At 41.1% G+C, this 22,882-nt stretch overlaps 1 protein-coding gene across 1 annotated transcript in view; it reads left to right on the top strand.

Annotated features, from left to right (window-relative positions):
* GLB1L3 (galactosidase beta 1 like 3) overlaps positions 1-22,882 on the top strand; it is a 71,284-nt gene that overhangs the window by 2,455 nt on the left and 45,947 nt on the right. The window contains exons 2-3 of the mRNA XM_053928853.2: positions 4,854-4,961; positions 7,117-7,220. The gene's annotated coding sequence lies outside the window, so the exon portion shown is untranslated. The remainder of the gene's footprint in view (positions 1-4,853; positions 4,962-7,116; positions 7,221-22,882) is intronic.

The raw sequence follows: 22,882 nt of genomic DNA, 5'->3' as shown, positions 1-22,882 counted from the left end.
TGGTGGTCTAGTTTCATTTTTTTTGCATGTACTATTCCATATCTCCCAGCAGCATTTGTTGAGAAGCTATTTTTACTCCATTTTATGCTCCTGCCCCCTTTGTCAAATATTAATTGACCATAGAGACATGAGTTTATTCCTGGGCTCTCTATTCTGTTCCATTGATCCATGTGTCTGTTCTTATGCCAGTAGAAGACTGTTCTGATTACAGTGGCCTTGTAGTATAGTTTGATATACTACATGGATCCAGTATTATTCATATATATTTGAATAAATATATATATGGATTCATATATATTTTCATATATATTTATTCATATATATGAATAAATTATTCATTTATTCATATATTTCATTCATCCAGTATTATGATCTCTCCTACTTTGTTCTTTCTTCTTAAGATTCTGTGGCTATTTGGAGTCATTTTGGCTCCATATAAATTTTTGAAATATTTGTTATACTTCTATGAAATATGTCATTAGAATCTTGATAGGAATTGTGCTGAATCGATATATTGCTTTGGGTAGTATGGACATTTTAATGATTTTGATTCTTCCAGTCCATGACCACAGTATATGCTTCCATTTATTTGCATCTTCCTAAAATTCTTTCTTCAGTGTTCCACAATTTTCCAAGAACAGGTCTATTGCCTCTTTGGTTAAATTCATTTTATTTTTCTTTTTGCTATACTAAATGAGATTTTTTCTTCCTAGTTTCCGTTTCTGATATTTCATGGCTGGTGTACAAAAATGCCTTCAATTTCTGAAGACTGGACTTTGTATCCTGCTGTTTTGCCAAATTCACTTATTAGGTCAAGTAATTTTTTTATGTGGAACCTATAGGGTTTTCTATGTACACTATCACGTTGTCTGAAAATAATGACAGTTTTACTTCCTTCTTTCCTATTTGTATGCCTTTTATTTCTTTCTCTTGTCTGACTGCTGTGGCTAGGACTTCAAATACTATGTTGAAAAAAAGGGTGAAAGCAGGCATCCTTGTCTTGTTCCTGATAATAAGGGGGAAGCTTTTAGTGTTTGTCCTTTGAGCATGATGTTGGCTGTAGGTTTCTTGTATATGGCCTCTGTTATGTTGAGGAATGCTCCCTCTATTCCCACTTTGCTGATTGTTATTATCATAAATGAGAGCTGTATGTACTTTATCAAATGCTTTTTCAGCATCTATTGATAGGATCATGTGATTTTTGTCTTTCATTTTGTTTATGTGGTGTATTACGGTTATTGACTTGCAAATATTGTATCATCCTTGCATCCCTGGGATGAATCCCACTCGATCATGGTGTATGATCTTTTTAATATGTTGCAGGATGCAGTTTGCCAATATTTTGTTGAGGATTTTAGCATCTACGTTCACCAGCGATATTGGCCTGTAGTTTTTCTCTCTTTGTTGTGTCTTTACCTGGTTTTGAAATTAGGATAATACTGGCCTCATAAAAAGATTTTGGGAGTCTTCCCTCTTCTTGAATTTTTTGGAATAGTTTGAGAAGGATGAGACTTAGCTCTTCCCTGAATGTTTGGTAAAATTCACCTGTGAAGACGTGTGGTCCAGGGCTTTTGTGTGCTTGAAGTTTTTTGATTACTGGTTCAATTTTGTCTGCTGTTATTGGTCTGTTCAGGCTTTCTGCTTCTTCTTCATTCAGTTTTGGAAGATTATATTTTTCTAGAAATGTGTCCATTTCACCTAGGTTTTCAAATTTCTTGGCATACAGTTCTTTGTAGTAATTTCTTATAACCCTCTGTATTTCTCTGGTATTAGTTGTAATTTCTCCTCTTTTGTTTCTAATTTTATTTATTTGTGTCCCCTCTCTTTTTTTCTTCATGAGCTGGTTAAAGGCTTGTCGATTTTGTTTATCTTTTCAAAAAACTGGCTCCTAGATATATTGATCCTTTGAATTGTTCTTTTAGTCTCCGTGTCATTTAATTCTGCTCTGATCTTGATATTTCCTTCCTTCCACTCTCTATAGATGTTGTTTGTTGTTGTTTTTCCTCCAGTTCTTGTAGATGTAGAGTTAGGTTGTTTATTTGAAATTTTTCTCTTTTTTAGGTAGGCCTGTATCATTAGGAACTTCCCTCTCAGGACTCTCTTTGCTGTGTCCCACAGGTTTTGGGCTGTTGTGTGTTCATTTTCATTTGTTTCCATAATCTTTATTATTTCTTCCTTGATCTCATTGTTAACCCATTAATTATTTAATAGCATGTTATTCAGCCTCCATGGATTTGAAATTTTTTGAGTGTTTTTCTTGAGGTTGGTTTCTAGTTTCAAGCCATTGTGATCTGAGAAGATTCTTGATATGATTTCAATTTTCTTGAATTTGTTGTGTCTTGTTTTGTGACCTACCATGTGGTCTATCTTTGAAAATATTCCATGTGAGTTTGTAAAGAATGTACATTTTGTTTCTTTGGGATGAAAGGTTCTGTATTTATCAGTTAAGTCCATTTGATCTACAGTGTTGTTCAGTGCCACAGTATCCTTGTTGATTTTTTTCTTGGAAGATCTATCCATTATTGACAATTGCGTGTTAAAATCCCCTACTATGAGTGTGTTGCTGTTGATATCTTTCTTGAAGTCCTCCAAGATTTTCCTTATATATTTTGGTGCTGTTACGTTGGGTGCATATATGTTTATAAGGGCTATATCTTCTTGCTGTATTGTTCCCTAATATTATATAGTGTCCTCCTTTGTCTTTTTTTCTGGCCTTTGTTTTGCAATCTATTTTGTCTGATATAAGTATTGCTACTTCAGCTTTTCTTCAGGTCCATTTTCTTGAAATATTTTTTTCTATCCCTTCACTTTCAGTGTGTGTAGGTCGTTTGTTCTGAGGTGGGTCTCTTGTAGGCAGCATATATGCAGGTCATGTTTTCTTATCCATTCAGCTACTCTATGTCTTTTGATTGGGGCATTTAATCTATTTACATTTAAGGTCGTTATTGATAGGTACTTATTCACGGCCATTTTTCCCTTTGTTCCTTTGTCTCTCTCTCTCCATCTCCTTAAAGCAGTCCCTCTAGCATCTCTTCCAGTGCTGGTTTGGTGAAGATGTGTTCTTTTAGCCTTTTTTTCTGAGAAGTTCCTTATTTAGCCTTCCATTTTAAATGAGAGTCCTGCTGCATAGAGTAGTCTTGGTTGCAGGCCTTTGCTTTTCATTACTTGGAATATTTCCTGCCATTCCCTTGTGGCTTATAGTGTTCCTGCTGAGTAATCAGCTGCTAGCCTTAACGGGGCTCCCTCGTATGTTACTAGTTGTTTCTCCCTTGCTGCCTTTAAGATTCTCTCTTTGTTTTTTAATTTTGCCATTTTTATTATGATGTGTCTTATTGTGGGCCTCTTTCATTCATCTGATTGGGACCCTCTGTGCTCCCTGGACTTGCATGGTTTTTTTTCTTTCATCAAGTTAAGGACATTTTCTGTCATTACTTTTTCAAACAGGTTTTCTATCACTTGCTCCTCTTTTTCTCCTTGTGGTATTCCTATGATAAGGATATTATTATGTTTAATTTTGTCCTGCAGCTCCCTTAAACCCTTTTCATTCTTTTTGAGTCTTTTTTTGTTTTGTTGCTGTGTCTGGAAATTTTTTGCTACTTTGTCCTCCAGCTCACTGGTTTGATCCTCTGCTTCATCTAGCCTACTTGTAATTCCTTCTACTGTGTTCTTCAAATTAAAATTGCATTCTTCATATCCTCCTGGCTCTTGTTGATAGTTTCTATGTCCTTTTTCATGCTGCTGTAGTTCACAGTAAGTTCCTTGTAGCCTCCCTGTAGTTCTTTGTAGTTTTCACTGAGCTCATTGAGCTTCCTTATAAGCATTATTTTGAACTCAATGTCTGATAGTTTGTTTGTGTCTATTTCATTTAGCATTCTTTCTGGATATTTCTTCTTTCTTTTCAATTGGGGGTTGTTTCTTTGTCTCCACACTTAACCACTCTTGTTTGTTTCTACTTCTTAGATTGATCTGCTTTGACTCCTTGTCTTTGTGGTATGAATTTCTATGGTAGGAGACCTGTGGGATTCAGTGGTGCAGTCTCCTTGATCTCCTGAACTTCGTGGTCTTGGGATGCCCTCTATGCTATTTATGTTGGTTCTCTGGTTGTTATTGGGTTTTGACTGTTGTTGGACCATTCTTTGGTAGATCCTTGTGCAAGCCCAGCCAGCCCTGTCTTGGATCCTCTACACCCTCTACTGGTAATATTGTGGTGAACTGGTTTCTTCTATCTGTCCATGATTATAAGGGTTTTCTCCAGGTGTTGTTCAGTTGGTCATTGCAGATGATTTCTCCACAATTTGGTTGTAATTCCAGATTGGTCCTGAGAGGAGGTTAGTGTAGCTATCATTCACTCCTCCACCATCTTGGATCTCCTCTTAGCTCTTTTAATAAATCCATGTTTCTCTATGTCTTCCTGAGGTAAAGTTGTATAGTTTTTATCTTGGCAAGATTATTTTACAAACCTTGTCTCTGAGGCCTGAAAAGTGTCACCAATAGGTTTGCTAAGGTTGATGTAGATTTTTCCTGGGTTATCAACTGAGCTTGCTCATTGTATTGGGCTGACCAAAAAGTTTGTTAATTTTTTTTCCATGAAGTAAAGACACATTTTTCACTTTCACCAATGACTTTATTGATTTGGATATTTTGAGTATGTTGGCTACCCTCACATGTGTATAATATATTGATTGATCTCAATTTATGTCTCAATTTGATTGCTATCAACTTCAACTTGTCTATCCAACTGTGGAGCATCATCCAGTGAGAAATCTCCAGCATGAAACTTTGCCAACCACTTTTGACACATTCAAAGTCACAGCACTTTGCCATACAGTGCATGAATCTTTTTTGCATTTCAGGTGTGCTTTTACCTTTCTTGAAGCAATATACCATAATATGATGAAAATGTTGTCTATCTTCTTCCATCTTCAATATTAAAATGGCTACACAAAAATTCACCAATTTTGGTAAGTTTTTTAAAATGCGTGCTTATATGAGAGCTGTCACAATACAATCTAACAAAATTGTTTTGAATGAAGTTAGAGACAACTAAATGCTACTAGAGCCAACTAAAGGAAAAGCTGAATGAACTTTTTGGCCAACCCAATGCTTAGATTAGCATATCTTCTATGAACACTATTTGCTAGACTATGTATACATTTTAGGGAACTATATTGATTACTTTGTTATTTCAAGCAAATGTGTTATGTTGTACATTGAGTACAAAGGTAGCTATCCTTTCCCAGTGAGACATGGCCTCTGTAGTCACAAGGGAAAGTACTGATGGAGTCAGAGTACAGCCTTTATTACCTTAAAATATGTAGAGGACAGACTGCCTAGAGGAGAATAGAAATGATTGCATGTATTTTATTGCAAAAATGTTTTTCATTTGGGATAAATAGAAGACTAGCTAAATTAAAGTTACTTTTACTAACTGGGGGAAAATTGAGGAATATATTTTACAGATTGAGACTTTAACTTTTAGGGCACACTCTATGTTACAAGATGTGCATATATTCCTGGCTCCAACCGTGTATTTCAGTGGACACTGAAAAATGAAGTCCCAGAAATATCACTAAAATTGCTTTTCCTCTTTTTCTCTTCCTCCTCCCCCTTATAAGGAAAAAATCTAATAAAAAAAAAGATATTGTGAGACACCCTAACAAATACATTTCTGGATGATTTAAATTCTGCAAAAATAATGAAAATGTTTCAGGGTAAAAACAGATTACTGTCATTCTAAACACATTTTGTGCATTATTCTAATTTTTCTAAGTCATAAGTATCAGAATAGAAACCCACTAGTTTTGTGAAAAGTTATAGAATGGCATAGAATTAGAGAGTTTAATGTCAGGATTTAGATTCCTGTTCTGGAATCACAGTTTAGACTAATCCTGCATCAATAACTAGATCGCGTTTGGTGACAGCCATCCCTTTCCACCTCTAAGATGCCTGCAAAGATACTGCCTCAAAAGTCATTCTGCAACCCAGCCCACAGCAGTTAATTCCTGACTCTGAGAGTTAGCCTTCTTCATTATCACCGTCCCCAGGAGAGAGTCCACCCTCCTCCGTGTTTAGTTTAAACCCATCAAGCTTTCTCAGCCAAATTACCAATGTCACTCATGGGCAATAGCAGTTGGGCATAGGCCCCATCTTGCTTTGAAAAGCCTATTAATATGCTTCCCTCCAACACAGCCAACCCTGTGCCCCCTTTCTGAGTGCAGCAAAGTTTCTAGGCAGTTCTCCCAAGGTCATGTATCTCATGTTTCATACTTACATGCAAGAATTAGAAATCTATTACTTTATCCATTAATTCATGTAATTAAGTGTTCTTTTCATATCTACTTTATACATTACACTGCACAAGACAAAGGGAAATGTGGACAACCCTAGAAAATGATGACCTCACTGGCAAACATATTTAAAATCCAGGTAAGGAGAGAAGACATATATTAATGAACAACTTGTAATCTAAGTCACTATCACAAGTATCTGACCATAAACATAATCAACATATGTGAGAAATTCAAATATTTAAATAGAGAGCTAAAGCAGCTGGGAGTGACATTTTATAAAAGGATTTGATGAAATTGTTTGACAATTTTGGATATCCAATACATGTCTATTGGCAGGAATTGAATCCCCACCCATGTTGCCTCAGTTGTCCAGGCTTTGCAGAGTTCCATTTGCAAGGCACCCTCTATTTAGACAACTTTGGTATACAATTAAGAATCACCTTATATTATGCTTAAACTGTGTGACTGGAAAACATGTCTTTTGTAATTACTATACATTTTTGAAATGAGGCTAAATGCCTTAGAACAATCTCAGCTAACACCCTACAATTCCCAGGCATGCCTGCAATTCCCAGGCATCCCCCACTGGCTTCCTGGTCTACATACAGCAGATTTCTGGGGTGGTCGGCATCCTCCCTATGTTCCCAGTTCATTTATTTCTGACTTTCTGCAGAAGCAGCAAAGTCACTGCAAAGCAGCAGTAACTCCTGTCTTCAGACTAGCCCACTTCCCCAGCCTGCAACCCAGCTTGTGGCATCCACACAGCAGAATACAAGTTTCTCTTCCATTTCCTAATCATAAAGGTTCATTCCTTACTCTGTTCCAGGCCTGGTTTATGTCTAAGTCAAGTCATTCAGTCCTCAAGGCAAATGAAGAGAGAGTTGTTATCCCACCTTCATTTTATGGATGAGGAAACTAGGCCCAGCACACGTAAGTAACAGCTGGTCACCCAGCCAGCTAGTGGCTCTCCTCCTCTGCTCCGGAGGCCACAATAAAAAACTCACAGGCTATGTGGTTTGAACAATACTTATTTCTTACAGTTTTGGAGGCTGAGAAGTCCAAGAACAAGGTGCCAGCAGAGTTGGTGTCTGATGAGCCCAGTTCTGGGTTCATACAATCATCTTCTCGCTGTCCTCACATGGCAGAAGAGGACAGAGAGCTCTCTGAGACTCTCTTATGAGGACACTAATCTGATTCATGAGGGGCCCACCCTCATGACCTACTTACTTCTCAAAAGCCCCACCTTCTAACACCATTACACTGGGGTTGGGGTCTCAACACACTAATTCTAGAGAAGCACAAACATTCAGCCTGTAGCAGCGGCACAGCTCACACCCAAACAGTGAGCTTCCAGAATCTAAATTGTGTGCTACTAACTATACTGCTAATAGTTATTAACTACCGCCAACAACTACCAGCTGCTGCTTAGGAATAATCTTTTCAGAAGTTTCCTAACTCCTCATGGACAAAGATACTTCTCCTTTCGCTGCAGTGTTCCCTTTGAGCTGCTATTTTTCATCTTATAATAATTAAGATTTTTATCATATTTTGTGTTTGTGAAATAAATTAGTCAAATATTACTTGTCTCTTTCATAATCAAGTATTAACAACATTTAAAATTTGAAAATCCTTCTTTGGATCCTTCCCACCTTCTTTACTCAGAAATACTCTTAATCTCTATTAATTTTTCTGAAAAAAGAAAGCTTTATAAAAAGCTGTTTAACTAGAATGGGATATGAGATGAAAGGAGATAAAAACAATACTTAAGCATTATTAGGTCAAAATTCTGAAAACTGTATATTATTCTTTTATCATTAAAATTAGTAAGGAGAAGTTGCAAAGTCAGGACAGAAATACTTCCCAGACTTTTGTTAAAATTGCAGTGTGGACCAAATTTGCACATAGCTATCTTCTTTGTATTGATATCACTATTAACTTTTGCCTTCTATTTTGTACATCTTATGTATTTAGTATATATTTTCCAAAATTTTTTCTCAGCTCTGGAAAATAGGATAGCCTGTTTGCCCATTTTTCCCAGAGATACATTCCATTTTTTTTCTGCTTCAAATTAAATCAGCTTGTATTTCTTTAAACGATCAAAACTGGCATGGAGTTTTAGGTACCAGGATTGGTGACTGATTGCAGACAGATTTTCTTTAAGTGATGATATGATATTGATTGTTTGGCCCCAGCGGGGGTTGAGAGCATTAAAAATCCAGCAAGTGGTATTTAATTAGAATTTAGCAGCATGTGGTCTGCAGTAATAAAACTGGAGAAATTGCCTGATAAGGAAGGGGGCAGGGTGTGGAGGAAAAAACGTCACAGATAAGAAGGAAACAGAATTATCCTCCCAGGAGCAAGATAGGCAGAATGGACAGTGTGGAAAGTCCAATCTCATACATAAAGGATAAAGTTGAGACATATTTCTAAAGCATGGGATGAAAACACACAGGCACATTTCTAGAAGCAGGACAGCAGAGGATGGCAAGTGACTGTGTTCTGTGTGGCTCTTGATGGTCAGGGACAGAACCCCTGCAAGAACTGCCAACAGACACAGACAAAACAGCTCCAAGAAAAGCCTGCTCCTCTTGGTCACATGCCTAAAAAAAAAGATGGACTAATGACAGAAAACGTCTTGTCAACACCCATCCTTGTCCGAGCTGATGCCCATGGAAACCACACCCCACACATACTTCCCCAGGGTTATCATCACCTTCCTGCCGGAGCTGAGACCAGAGCAGGCTGTACTGGCTCCTCTCCAGGGTGCTGCTGGGGGGTGGGGCCCAGGAGGGAGAAAACCTCCTGAAGTTTTTTGACAAATGTGTAGAAACAAGTCAGTGGAAGAAAGACAGTCTTTTCAACCAAGGTGGGAGAAGAAATGAACAACTGTGTGTAAATAAATGAAGAAAGAAAAGGAAAGAGAGAGAGAGGGAAAGAAAAGAAAGAGAAAGAAAGAAAGGAAGGAAGGAAGAAAGGAAGAGAGAGAGAGAGAGAGAGAAGAAGAAGAAGAGGAAGAGGAAGAAGAAGAAGAAGAAGAGAAAAGAAAAGAAAAGAAAGAAAGAAAGAAAGAGAAAGAAAGAAAGAAAGAAAGAAAGAAAGAAAGAAAGAAAGAAAGAAAGAAAGAAAGAAAGAAAGAAAAAGAAAGAAAGAAAGTGAAGCTTTCACAGTAGGCAGCACTTCGCTTGGTGCTCTTGACTGGAGAACACACCTTTGCAGAGACGCTGGAATACCTTTACACAGCTCAGCGGACTAGCACGAATGGTTTTCCTGCAGTTCAGGACTGGATTGCTACAGCGCTCCCTGTGGAAACAGGTGCAATTTACCAGGTACTCAGTCTCTGAGTTACACGTGCATACATGTACCTGGGCATGACACAACTCCATCTGTGCTGACAGAGCCAGTCAAATGCGTACGGCCGTCTTCTCTGTTACTGAAACCACTATGAAGAACTGGGGGGCCCAACATCCAGTTCTCCTAACATGTACTAGAAGATTGCATCCCCTCCAATGATGACCTGCACGGAATCAGCTCGACTGGCCATCTCTGCTTGTGGACACTGTGCACCCAACCTCACTGCTTCAGCTTTGGCTGAGCGCCAAGGTACCCAGAACTCAGGGGATGGGAAGCTAGGAGAATCTGGGAAGGAACAGAACACTCCTCTTCCCTTTTTTGCGCTACAGTACCCACCTCTCCTTTTATTTTTTCCTTTTGTGCCTGCTCAACCTCAGCAGACACGTGGGTCACAGTGTGCTTTCTTTGATGTCAGTGGATGGTCTGTCCGTTAAATTGGCCAGAGCCAAAACTCCTTCTTTTCCTATTACAGAAACGGAATGAATAGCCCCAAACAGCCTTCCCTACTGTTCTAGGCAATGTTTACTGTTTGAACTCCTTGTGATGCAGGACACATCACTTCATCTGTCCCAGTTCGTGGGAGGTCGCTGAGGCCTCACTCCCAGACAGAGCTGTGGGAACCACTCTGCTGGGCATCAGTCAGGACTGGTGGAGATAGCAGTGACATCTAATGAGCCTCCCGGGACCTGGCCTAGGGCTGACGGGAGATAAATGCGAATGGCTCCAGAGGCTCTTGTCTTCCTCACTGCTAGTGAGCTGAGCAGAAAGCTGGCTCACCGGGCCTGAGTTAGTTCAGCAGAAGGCAGTTGGCAGCTGCAGGGTTCCTTTCCAGGAAAGTCATTTCATCAAACAGGGAACCCCCATCATGGTGCGGACGCAAATGTTTCCTGCCCTCCTGTCTTGCAAGACGTAGGGCATTGTGGGGAGGGGCCAAGCTGCAGCCCATCGACCTGGCTGAAGCTCTGTGACGGCAAGAGTTGGGGGTTTCTGTAAATTCTCCTACTTTACCGCTGGCAAGTTCGCCTGTGTCACACATCGTGTATGTGTATCACACGGAGCCAGTGGTGTGTGTTTGGGCCTCTGTGCACGACACTCCCAGATACCCATGCTGCCAGTCTTCCTGGCCTATAAAACTTAGAATTTGTGGCAGAATCTACAGCTTACAAAGGATAACCTTAACTGTCACGCACACTAAATTGGAATTGTTCTAAGCTGATCATGATAATCCTGTTGTGTTTGTCAGTGACTGCTGTGGGGGTGGTCTGTGGTCCTCTGATGAACCACGTGACAGAAGTAAAAGGCTGTTCAGGGCCTGCCTCCTGAAACCTTCCTGTCAAAAGAGACTCAACCCTGGCAGGGGTGGCGGAGGAGTTGTGCTGCAAGCTGCTGCCCCCCGCCCCCGCCCCTGCCCCTGAACATGGTGCAGCCAGAGGCACAGAGAATCCAGGTGCCACCTCAGCCCACCCAGTCCTGCCCATCTGCTCTCGGTGAGTAAAGGCACAAAGAAATGTGAACGGATAACAACAGACAATGGTATTGGCATAGTGGGAATCAGCAATTTTGCACAGGAAGCTTTGGGAGATGCTTATTGTAGTCTGCCTCAAATTGGGGCAAACGAGATGACTTGGAAGCTTTGGAAAGTTGTGAAGGCTGCTAGTGAACTTGATTCTCCTGCATCCAGAGAAGTAGCTGGAATTAACGAAGCCCTTGCAGAAAATCCAGGACCTGTCAACAAATCTTGTTATGAAGATGGTTGTCTCATCCGGATGACACTGCGTAATCCTCCAGAACTGGAGAACCAATGCGTGAAGAAACTTACAAGACATGCATAAACTCTATTGAGGAGTGAGAATGGACACCCCCTCCCTCAGATAAAGTAGTATGAAACAGCTTCATCAAACATAAGTGCCTAAAATTATTAGTGGTGAATAGATGGTTTAAAATAGCCACTTATAGTAAGACCAATGGAAAGAAAATGATAACAATACTACTGGCAGAAAATACCCCTAAACTTTCTAACAATTGCAGATAAATACACTTGGCGTCTTTTTCACAACACCCTAGGATTTTTAGGCGAGGCTACAGTTACAATATTCAGAAGCCTTGAAATTATCTGTGCTAAAATCTAGTTATAAAATTAGGTAATTCAAGGATAACATTATTATCTTAAGCCTGAAATAATATTGTGACTTGCTTGTGTCTGTCTCTGGACTTAGGTCACAACACTCAATGGTCTTTCTGTTGGAAATGACCTGCGGCAGAGAAAAAGTTCCAGTGTGTTCTTAGAGTCAGATGACGAACAATGCTATCTCCATTTTACAGTATACTGTGTTTGCTGGTAATGTTTTTATACAATGAAGCAACAGCCTTGCAGGAAAATAGGAAAATTTAATAATAAAGCACTCAACTTCTTCATTAAAAAAACAGAAATACGATAAAAAGAGTGTCAAGAATAGATGTCCATGCTGATGTCCCTAAGTCTGTGTCACGTGCTGGGAGCCCTCACCACACAAGGCACTGGGAGGAGGCCCGTGTGGGGACAAGTCACCTCTCCAAGGGTGTCAGAGAGAGGAGGAGGGATGCACCCCTAAATTGCCTGATCCTAGAATCACTCTCATCCAGGTTTCCTGCTTTGAGAGAACAAAATCTTATTGTTTAAGGCAACTGAATAAAAATGTCCTGGACAGGTACAGTACTCTATCATGTAAAAGAATTTCCACTCTAATTCTGTGAAAGTGTTATTTTAAATTTTATGTGTGTGTTCAATGCTTTTCTCCCTCTATTGAGATGACTGTATGGCATTTTTCTTTTAATTTGTTAATGTGGTAAATTATATAAAGAGGTTTTCTCATGGTGAACCCTTGCTTTGCTGAGATAAATCCCACTTAGTTACTATATTTCGACTTGGATTTGTTATATGTACTTAACATTTTTACATCTGTGTTTATTAGTGATTTTGATTTTTCTTTTATTCCCCTTGTTTAGTTGGTTTCCCTCTTAAAATGCGCTTGTTAGATTCCTACCTTATTCTATTATCTGGAACAACTTGTGTGAGAGAGAGGTGGTCTATTTCTATAAAAATCTCCTGTAAACTTGTGTTTGGGCTTGGAGCCCAGCAGCACGTGGGGCCTCCCTGTGTATGGAAGTGCTTTTTATAAAATGCCAGTTATTTGAAATTTGCAAAGACTTCTTTGTGACCTAGTGTATAGTCAAATTTGAAAACTTTTGTATGAGTTTTTGTGCATAAAAGAGCTTTCATATATTAGCTTAAGCCTATTAAACACATTATTCAAAATTATTTATTTTTGGTCTGATTGAGCTATGTTTTCAGAGAAATATATTGTAAAGTATATAACTTTGAGTTTTTTAATTTCTTTTTGTAATTGTGTTACTTGCTACTTTACAAATTTTGAGGCTACGTTGTTAAATTTTATACATGATCAGGATTATTATGTTTTCTTTGCACACTCCCTTTTTTATTTAAGTAATATAATTCCTTAATGCTACTAAATCCTTTTTGCCTTAAACTCTGTTTTGTTATTTATTAAATATTGCTGCACCCACTGTTGGGGGGATATAAATATATTTTTCCCCCTCCCTGCCATCATGTGAGTGAATTCTGCCTGATCTAATTTTATATTTTTATCCCCCTCGGCCTGGCTTGCCACCCTAGCCGCCCACTGCCACCCCAGACTGCTGTCAATGCACATTGGTAAAATGCTGACCATCCGCAATGTACAGACTGTTCGCCTGGACAGGGCCTTGTACTTCTGCTGAGCTGAGGCAGGGTGGGGCTGGTTGGTTCAGGAAGGTGGAAGGGGTTTGTTCCCAGCCGCCGTGTGCCTGCAGAGTCCTGACTGGAGCCCACTCCAAACTGCACCAGCCTCCATCAAAGGTTTTCTGATCTTCTACCTTATCCCTGAGTGGGATTTTTAAGTTTTCTTTATGTGTACTTTTCTTGGTCTGTACAGTTACCCTGACCACTGCATAGTCTTTGTGATCACTGTTACCATGGAAACCAGGGCCTGCCCCCCCCCCATGTGCACTCCACCCCAGTCCTCAGAGTAATCATGCCCCCCAGCAGCACCAACAGTATCTCACGTGCCTCCACCAACAAGGTTATCTGTGTATTTATTAAACACCTTTTAACCTGGTCCCCAAACTTCCTTCTAAGGGTCTATTTTCTGGGGCCACTTCTGGTATCAAACCAGCCTGGTTTCTAGTAGGAAAGAGGTGGTACACTCAGAAGAGGGAATTGAGGGAAGCGCATTTGAGGTGAAATTTAGAGAAAACCAATGAGGGATGTGGATGCACCCTGGGAAGCCACTTCTACCCCCAGGCCTGAGAGTGCAGGGGGCTAGCCGTCACCAGCTGTGGGCAAGCTGGAACATTGAAGCGCTCCATCTGCAGGCTGTCCTGTGGCCTCCTGGAGCTGCCAGACCTCACCGCACCAAGCCTGGGCTTCGGTAGGCTTCTTCCTTCCTTTGCGGTGATGGGCACTAGCCATGGACGTCCTAGGAGGCTTGCCCCCTCACATCATCCTTTTTTTTTTCTGTCCCTAAGAGATTCCTGCTTTCTGGACTTCTGAGCATCCCCCCCCCCCCCCGCCTTGCTTTTGAGTTTAGTTGTCTGTTCATTTATTGAAAATAAAATCTGTCTTCTTAAACTTGATCATCTTCACTGTTTGGTGCAAGGGAGGAAGATTGCAGGATATGTTCATTAACTAACTGAAACTAGAAATCTGTGTATGTTCCAATAATAACGTCAAAGTCTGCATGCTTACAATTCCTCACCTACAATTCTGACATCCACAAAACTCTGTAAAACCTTAAGTGTTTTTTAACCAATGATTTGGCAGCTAAGATTGACTGAATGTCAGTTAATTTGGAAACAAAACCCATCATGAATTGATATGCCACTTTTTGTCTTTATTTATCCCTCTTAATGTGAATGTTCAGATGTTTCAGTGCTGAAACAGTAATATATTTTTCCACAGCTGCTATAGACTAATTCTGTTAGAAACCTTTTCTGTGATTCAGCTTAGTGCAGGTGGGGGAGTTTAGCAAATGCACCTGTACTTTGTGGGTCCAGTTCTAGGCTCTCCCACTGCTTTGGGCAAGTTGCTTAGGCAAAGCCTTGTTTCTGCAGATGCAAAATGGGGCTCATATTTGCATGGGTTTCCATTGGTTACTGAGAGGTGGAAGTGAGATAAGAGCACTATTTCTTCTGCTGTTGAGCACAAAGCCTGAAGCACAGTGAGCTCTCAGTAACTAAAAGCTGTTACTGTTACAATACGGAACATACTGTTCTGTAACTTTCCAAATGTAATGCTATGTAGTAGACTTGTTTCCACGTCATCAGTTTGATCTTTGTGTTTTAATGGTTTTATAATGTCATCTCGATAGACCCCTGTGTTACATTTTCTCTCCTACCACCCAGAAGTGTTCGAAATATGAACTTGGACGCATTCCAAATCCCCTCTGGCTCCTGTTTCTGTAGAGGGTAAATGTAAGTTCAGTCATAGTCCCTGGGTGCTTGGCCCCACAGGGACCGTTGATAAGCCTATCATCCCCCTTTTGTTGGTGGTGTTCCACTTTAGGAATTTGAAGTATTTCTCTATTTCTGGGAAGTTCCTTGTAATTTCTTGGCATTGTGTTTTTGCATTTTTTGTTATGTCCTAAATATCTTTCCACACATGTACACCTGGTGAATTCCTCACCACTTAAGAGCCTGTCCTGGTGAATAAACCCTTTCTGGGCTAAACGAGCCCCTCTCTCCTCATAGCCTGTGCGGAGCTCTCCTTACTGTGGAGCTCAGCATCCTGTGCCGAGGCATGAACGCCTGGTTGCAGGACGGTCATCAACTTGGGGCAACAGGGCCTGAGAATGGGAAACATATCACTGATTTTCGAATCCCCAGAGTCTAGCACACAGTATCACTTAGGAGACACACATCATTTTGAACGAATAAGAAAGTTGATTATTTCTATATCTTGCACACATTTCTCTGATTCTATGACTCAGACAGTAAGGTGTGTTTGAACACACCTACCTCCCCTCGTCAGAGGTGACTGTGTCGAGGACTGCGCCAGGGCTTGTTTTTTGTGGCTTCTTGGTTGTCTTGCACAGCACCTGACAGACTAGACGAGGGAGAATTTAGCCTTGAGGGGAACATCTCAGTGAAGAGAGGGAATCCTCCAAAGTCGTGCATGGAGCCAGTCGAGGAGCCAGGGCCAGGCTTCTGGACTTCAGGTTCTTGGGGAGCGCTTTTCCTTCTCTGCAACATCCTGTCTCCAGTTCTCTGCTCCTGCCGGCCTCTTGCTGGGCTTCTCCCCTGTCACCCAGAGGGTCATTCAGTTCTTTACTTAATCTCAGGTAGAGTTTCAGTTTTGAAGGTAACTCCCTGTCTCTACTTGTGGTCAACCCAAATTTCTCTTCGAGCAGGTTGCTTGCTGGGGTTTATTTTCTGTAGTTGTTACATCAAGGAGCTTTGGTAACATCTCTGTAGTTGCTTAGTCTTTAAAAATAAAGCAACCCGGTAATCTAGCAACACAACCTAGAATTTTCTACTGGGCTTTTGTCACTGCAGAGTCTGCCTTCCAAATCGTTGGTCCTTGCTGTGCAGGTAGGACAAAAATAATAGCAGGGGGGCTAGTCTCCTTTAATCTTCTCTTTCCTCATTTTCTCTGGATATATTTAAGCCAGGGGTGGATGGCCCTGGAGTTAAGGGATGCCAGGGGAGAGTCTCCTCCATCCTCACCGTCTGCCTTTCCATGAGGCAGACACCTTGTACCCGGCTCTCTCCATCACAACAGCCTCCCCCACCTCCTGATTTGCTGTGCACGTAGCTCCGGCATCCCTGTGACTTGTCTCCATTATCTGGCTCCACTTCACCCTTGGAACTGAAACCTGAGATGGCCTTACTTGTTCACATCCTCACTTCAATTTATTTTCCCTCTAGGCTGTATCATATACCACGTTGCTTGTTTGTTTGTTTGTTTTACCAAAAGGAACTTTCTAGATCTCAGTCCTATTGCTAATTTACTTTAAAGGCCCCTTGGGGGAAAATCTAACTGTTCTTTTTTAATATCAGTGTCTTAGGGTCTATTTTTCAGGTCCCCCCCTTGTACTGGAGTGATTAGTCTCAAGCTAGAATGGTCTTCCAATGCACCGTAGACTAAGACTCTTTCTTAGAGTGATGGAACAGGAAAGTCCCTCAGTGAGGACAGCCACTGGATCTGGTCTTAAGTCTGGGTGTCTCCTTCCTTATGCTATTGGGAAGTTAGTTCATGGATCATGCTTAAAACATATCCGCTCACCTTTTCAGTGACAGCACTTTTTCCTGAAACCAGTTGTCCTCCTAGCCACAAACTTTCTGATGGGTTTCCCCAGGGTACCTGCCCCACCGCAGTAAACAGATGGAGCTCAATGACCTTTGTGGGGAGAGCCGCAGGTCACCGTGGCTCCACTGAGTCAAGTGTGGATTAAGAATGTGCTAACATCTGCTCACAGGTTATTATGGAGGCATGTGAACTGACAGTTTTTGGTTTTGTAGATTTTCTTTTATTAAGTTCACTCCACAGTAAAAATTAAAGTGCACATTAGTTTCAGTATTGGAAGAATTTTGCAAAACGAAGAATACCGTTGACAACTCGGTTCTAAAGGTATTCCTACTGAATGGTGCACGGTTTTCCCTAGCCTAAGAGTAGTTGGCATAATCTGACTAAAGTAGTTTCACAAAGACCAATGACCTCTTATCTCAAAGAACGGCCAGCTCTGTGGTCTCTGTTTCTTGTCACCCAGACTGATTTCCAAGACTCCAGAGGCTTCCCTTGTTCAGAGCCTGGTACACCTGGTACTTCCCATCTCAGGCGGTCATTGACCACATCAAAATTAGAACTAAACTACAGAGCAACCATCATTTAGAACAGCCTGAGATCGAACTGAACAGAAGTCCTACAACCAGGGAGTTAAAGAAGCCACATGAGACTGGTGGGAGGGGCAGAGATGCTAATGGCTGCTCCCATACCCGTGTGTAATAGATAAAAATCAGAGAGGATATCTCTACTGAGGAGGGTCTTCTGAAGGAGTGAGGGGTTTCGGTCCCATACCGGGGTTCCAGTGCCAGGAGGAGAAGTCCCTATAACTTCTGGCTGGGAAAACCAGCAGGACTTGAGCCTGAGTGAGACAGAGGGCCTCTGGAGTCCAGGCATTCCTCTTAAAAAGCCCACATCCATGGACTTACTCGGACACACTTGATCTGAGCTCCAACACCGAGGCAGCAGCTAGAAATGCACCAGGGACATATGGGGAGGAACTGAACTGTCTGGCCTTGGGGCGAGAGCAGGAGGGACAGCTTTCTCCCAGACAGAAGTGCTGGCAGAGGCCATGGTTATCGTGCTGAAACCTCCTCAACACAGCCAGCAGGGAGGTGCCATATCTGAGTCTCCATCAACCTGGTCACACTGTTTGTCCTGCCCTGGGGATACCCTAAGACTCCAACCCACACAACTTGCAGGCCCACACAAGCTGTTTCCAGTGGCTTTTCTATACAAATGTCCTGTCATGGCTCGAACTTCAGATTTTCCTAAAATCTCAGCAACATCTGACCTCAGCATGCCCCGCACCTCTCACTAAGTGGCCCCAGGCCCACACTAGCAGTAGCTGGCCTTGGTTCACAGACTGGCCTTGCCTGGGTATTTCTAAGCCCAACACAAGTAGCAGCCATCTGAAGAATGCTTTGTAGCTCATGCTGGGTGACCCCCAGCAGAACACACATGGCGGCTGACCTTGGCCTGTACCTTCTGGGAGGTACCCAATAGTTTCGGGCAACCTCCAAGCACCACCACCCAACTACCCCCACAAGCGACATATTCAAGGGGTGAACTCAGCAGCACCAAAGCCCTGCTGAAGTAAGTCCTGCTCTGTGGGGGTGGGTCCCTGCACAGCTGATATTCCACGGTGGTCGTAAGTTGGTGGTAGGTGGTTGCAGCCTGTTCTTGCAGCTGACCGGCCTGGGTGAAACTCTTCCATTGACAGGCCAACAGCAATCAAGGCTCGACTAAAAGAAAAGGGCATATACAGCCCATATGAGGGTCATATGAGTGCTCAGCTCGGGTGATCAGGGGGACTGTGCCACTGGACCCTACAGGACACCTACCTAACACATAGAAACAAACACAGGGAAGCTGCCAAAATGAGAAGACAAATAAACATGTCCGAAATGAAGAACAGAACAGAACACAGAAAAAAAATAAACTAAGCAGAATAGAAGCAAGCAATCTACTAGATGCAGAGCTCAAAACACTGGTTATAAAGATGCTCGATGAAGTTAGGACTTCAACAGCATAAAAAAGGACCTGTCGGAAATGAAGGATACACGAATTAGAGTGAAGAATAACTTATAGTGAATCAACAGTAGAGTAGATGATTCTGAGAGTCAAGCAGTGTTTTGGAATATAAAGAAGCAAAAAACAACCAATTAGAACAGCAAAGAGAAAAAAGAATTTTAATAAATGAGGATAGTGTAAGGAGCACATCTTCAAGCATACCCATATTCACATTATGGGGCTGCTGGAAGGAGAAGAAAGAAGGCAAAAAATTGGAAACCTATTTGAAAAAATTACAGAAAACTTCCCTATATTGGTGAAGGAAAGAGACATAGAAGCCCAAGAAGCACAGAGAATTCCAAATAAGATGAACCCAAAGAGGTCCACACCAAGACACATCATAATTAAAATGCAAAATGTTAAAGAAAAAGAGAGCATCTTACAATCAGCAAGAGAAAAGCAGATAATTACCCACAAGGGAGCTCCCATAAGATTGGCAGCTGATTTCTCAGTAGAAACTTCACAAGCCAGAATTGAGGAGTAAGAAATAGTCAAAGTCGTGAAAAGCAAGGACCTATAACTACCCAGTAAAGCTATCATTCTGAATTGAAAGGCAGATAAAGAGTTTCCCAGGCAAGAAAAAGCTAGAGTTCATCACCACCAAAATCAGAGCTATGTGAAATGTTAAAGGGTCTTCTTTCAGAAGAAGGGAAAAAAAGATAAAAATATGAACAATAACATGGCAATAAATACATAGCTATAAATAATTGAATCTAAGAAAACAAAATAAATGAACAAGAAGAACAGAAACAGACTCAAAGATACAGAGAACATTATGATGGTTGCCAGATGAGGGGGTGATTGGGGGATGGGTGAAAAAGGTGAGGGGATTGAGAAGTACAAACTGGCAGTTACAGAATAGTCATGGGATGTAAAGGACAGCACAAGGGATGTAGTCAGTACTATTCTAGTAACTATGTGTGGTGTCAGATGGGTGCGACATTTATTGAAATGATCCCTTAGTAAGTGATATAATGTCTTAACCATTGAGGTGTGCATCTGAAACTAATATAATAATGTATGTCTACTGTAATTAAAAAATTAAAGTGATTTAAAATGAAAAGTTATTAAATTCATTAAGGTGACATTGATTAATAAGATTATATAGGTTTCAAGTGTACAATTCTACAATATGAGGGGAGATCCCCCCAAACAGAATTTATTTATAAAAAATTGCATATTCATCTCAGATGTTTAAACTTCAGGCACCTTCAAAGTACTCTCCATTTGATGCAATACACCTACTGAAACTTTTTTTCCACTGCTCAAAACAATTTTTGAACTCATCAATTTTAATGCCTTTTAGTTCTTCTGCTGTTTTTTCTGTTTCTCCTCTTCCACATGAGCAAAATGTTTCCCCTTGAGGACTTTTCTCATCCAGGGAAACAAAAAAGTTTCTCTGGATGAGATCAGATGAATAGAGAGGGTAGGGCATGGGGGTCATGCTGTTTTGGTCAAAAACTGAGCACTCAGCACAGTGTGGGCAGGTGCGCTAGTAAATCACTCATCATGACATGAATGTTAAATGAGCACTAAAGAGTCTTCAAAAAAAAATCACTGAAGCTGAACACAGCCTCTCACAACAACGCCAGCTGGTGCACTGATGGACGGGTTCCTAGAACACTCACCTGGTGGGGGAACCCTGTTCTCCGAGAGGCTTGCCCTCCAGAAGATAATTCTGTTTGGGGGGTTCCCCCTTGTAGATCATCACCTAAAGTTAAATCTCCTTCCATTACCATATATGTGACCCCCTTCACCCTGTAGTACCTCCCCCACCCCACCCCACTTCCCTTACAGTAACCACCTTATTGTCTGTGTTGAGTTGTTGTTTGTGTTGTTCATTTGTCGCTTTCTGTTTTATATCCCACATATGAATGAAATTGTAGGTTCTTGTCTTTTTCCATTTGACTTATTTCACTTAACATGATGATCTAAAAATCCATTCATGTTGTTGAAAATGCAGTATTTCCTCTTCTGGCGGAACAGTGTTCCACTGTGTGTATGTACCACATCTTCTGTATCTGACCACACATCAGAGAACACTGCATTGGTTTCCACGTCTTGGCCACTGTGAATAATGCTGCAGTGAACATAGGGGCACATGTATCTTTATAAATAAATGTTTTCAAAATCTTCAAGTACATACCCAGAAGAGGTATTCTGGGGTCACATGGTAGCTTTATTCTTAATTTCTTGAGGAACCTCCATACTGTTCCATAGCAGCTGTACCGATTTACATTCCCACCACAGTGTATGAAGGTTCCTTTTTTTCTACAACCTCTCTAACACTTATTTCTTGTCTTGTTGATAAGAGCCATTCTAGCAGGTGTAGGTGATTGTCATTGTGGTTTTCATTTGCATTTCCCATATAGCTAGTGATGTTGGGCATCATTTCATATATCTGTTGGCCATTTGTATGTCTTTTTTTGGAGAAGTGTTGGATTGCTTTATTATTAAAGAAAACAGGAGAATCTCCAAGCCTTCAAACATTCTAATAAAGGTTTCCATGTTCTCCATAATTTATTTTATAGGTTTTTTTCGAAGCATTGTACTTCCCCTTTTGCTAGTCACCTATTCTGTCATTTTAAATGTATCGTACATTTTCGTAAAGCCCTTTCCTCCAGGTTTCCTTGCAGGTTTGTGCTGTGGGTGCTTTGCGTGTGGCTGCCAGGTCATAGACATCTGCTGAGCCGAGTCCAGCTGAACGGAATTGAATCAATGAGTATTTGTGCAACGAGAGACCTAACTTGATTACTGGGGGTCATTCAAATCCTAGCTTTGTCGCCAGCCTGCTGTGGACTTGACACAAGTCCCTGAAACTTCTGTGCCCTAGCTTCTTCATTGCTAAAGTAGGGGTCAGGAGGGCCTGATGAGGCGGTGAGAGTAGAGATAAGAAATGCTTACACTTGCATTTCTTTTTTTTTTAAATGTATGCTTTTGCAACTTTATTTTCAATTTCTATAAAAATACAAACTCAGGCATACAACTGTAATTGAATAACAATAAAAATTTAAAAAAAACACTTGCATTTCTTATCTCTACTCTCACCGCCTCTTCAGGCCCTCCTGACCCCTTTTGTAACAATAGCCACAGGGGAGTAGGGAGGGGATAGTGGGGAGAGGGGTCTATAGGAGCTACTATAAAGGACACAAGGACAAAATCAAGGGGGAGGGTGGAGGTGGGGGAGGGAGGTGGGACTGGCTGGGGTGGGGTGGAGGGAAGGGGAGAAAATGCAGACAATTGTAACTGAATAAAAATAAATAAATAAATAAATAAAAATGCTTACACTTAGAACAATGCCTGGCCTGTGAGTGCCTGGTAAATGTTAGCTGTTAATGACAGAAGAAACCTGATGGAAACGAATCACTTTAGAACAAAGCTTTTTAATATTTTTGAAGGCAATTCCTGTCCAGCTCTTACCTTATAATGGCTGAGGTTATCTGCAAGAAGAACAACCTGTTTACTGTTCACCCTACAGGGTGTGTCTTCCTTTCCTGTTGCACCAGTTAAAGGCCTGGCATTGTTTCCGTAATCGAAGCTGCACTAAAGCAGAGACCAATCTTTCCGCCTCAACCTGGTCACATAAAACTTTAGTTCATTGGGGAAAACACTTATTTATTTATTTGTTTTTTAAAATTATCACCTAGGGATATGTTTATTGATTTTAGAAAGAGGAAGGCGGAGCGAGACAGATAGACAGAGAGACAGACAGACATCGATGTGAGAGAGAAACATCAATTGGTTGTCTCCCTACATACCTTGACTGGGGATCTGACCCACAACATAGGCACAGTATGTGCCCTGACTGGGGATTGAACCCATGACACTTTGGTGTTCAGGATAACACTCTAAC

This window comes from Desmodus rotundus, chromosome 7 (assembly GCF_022682495.2).
Source record: "Desmodus rotundus isolate HL8 chromosome 7, HLdesRot8A.1, whole genome shotgun sequence".
NCBI classification, from domain to species: Eukaryota; Metazoa; Chordata; class Mammalia; order Chiroptera; family Phyllostomidae; genus Desmodus; species Desmodus rotundus.
This window is presented reverse-complemented; position numbering and strand designations above follow the sequence as displayed.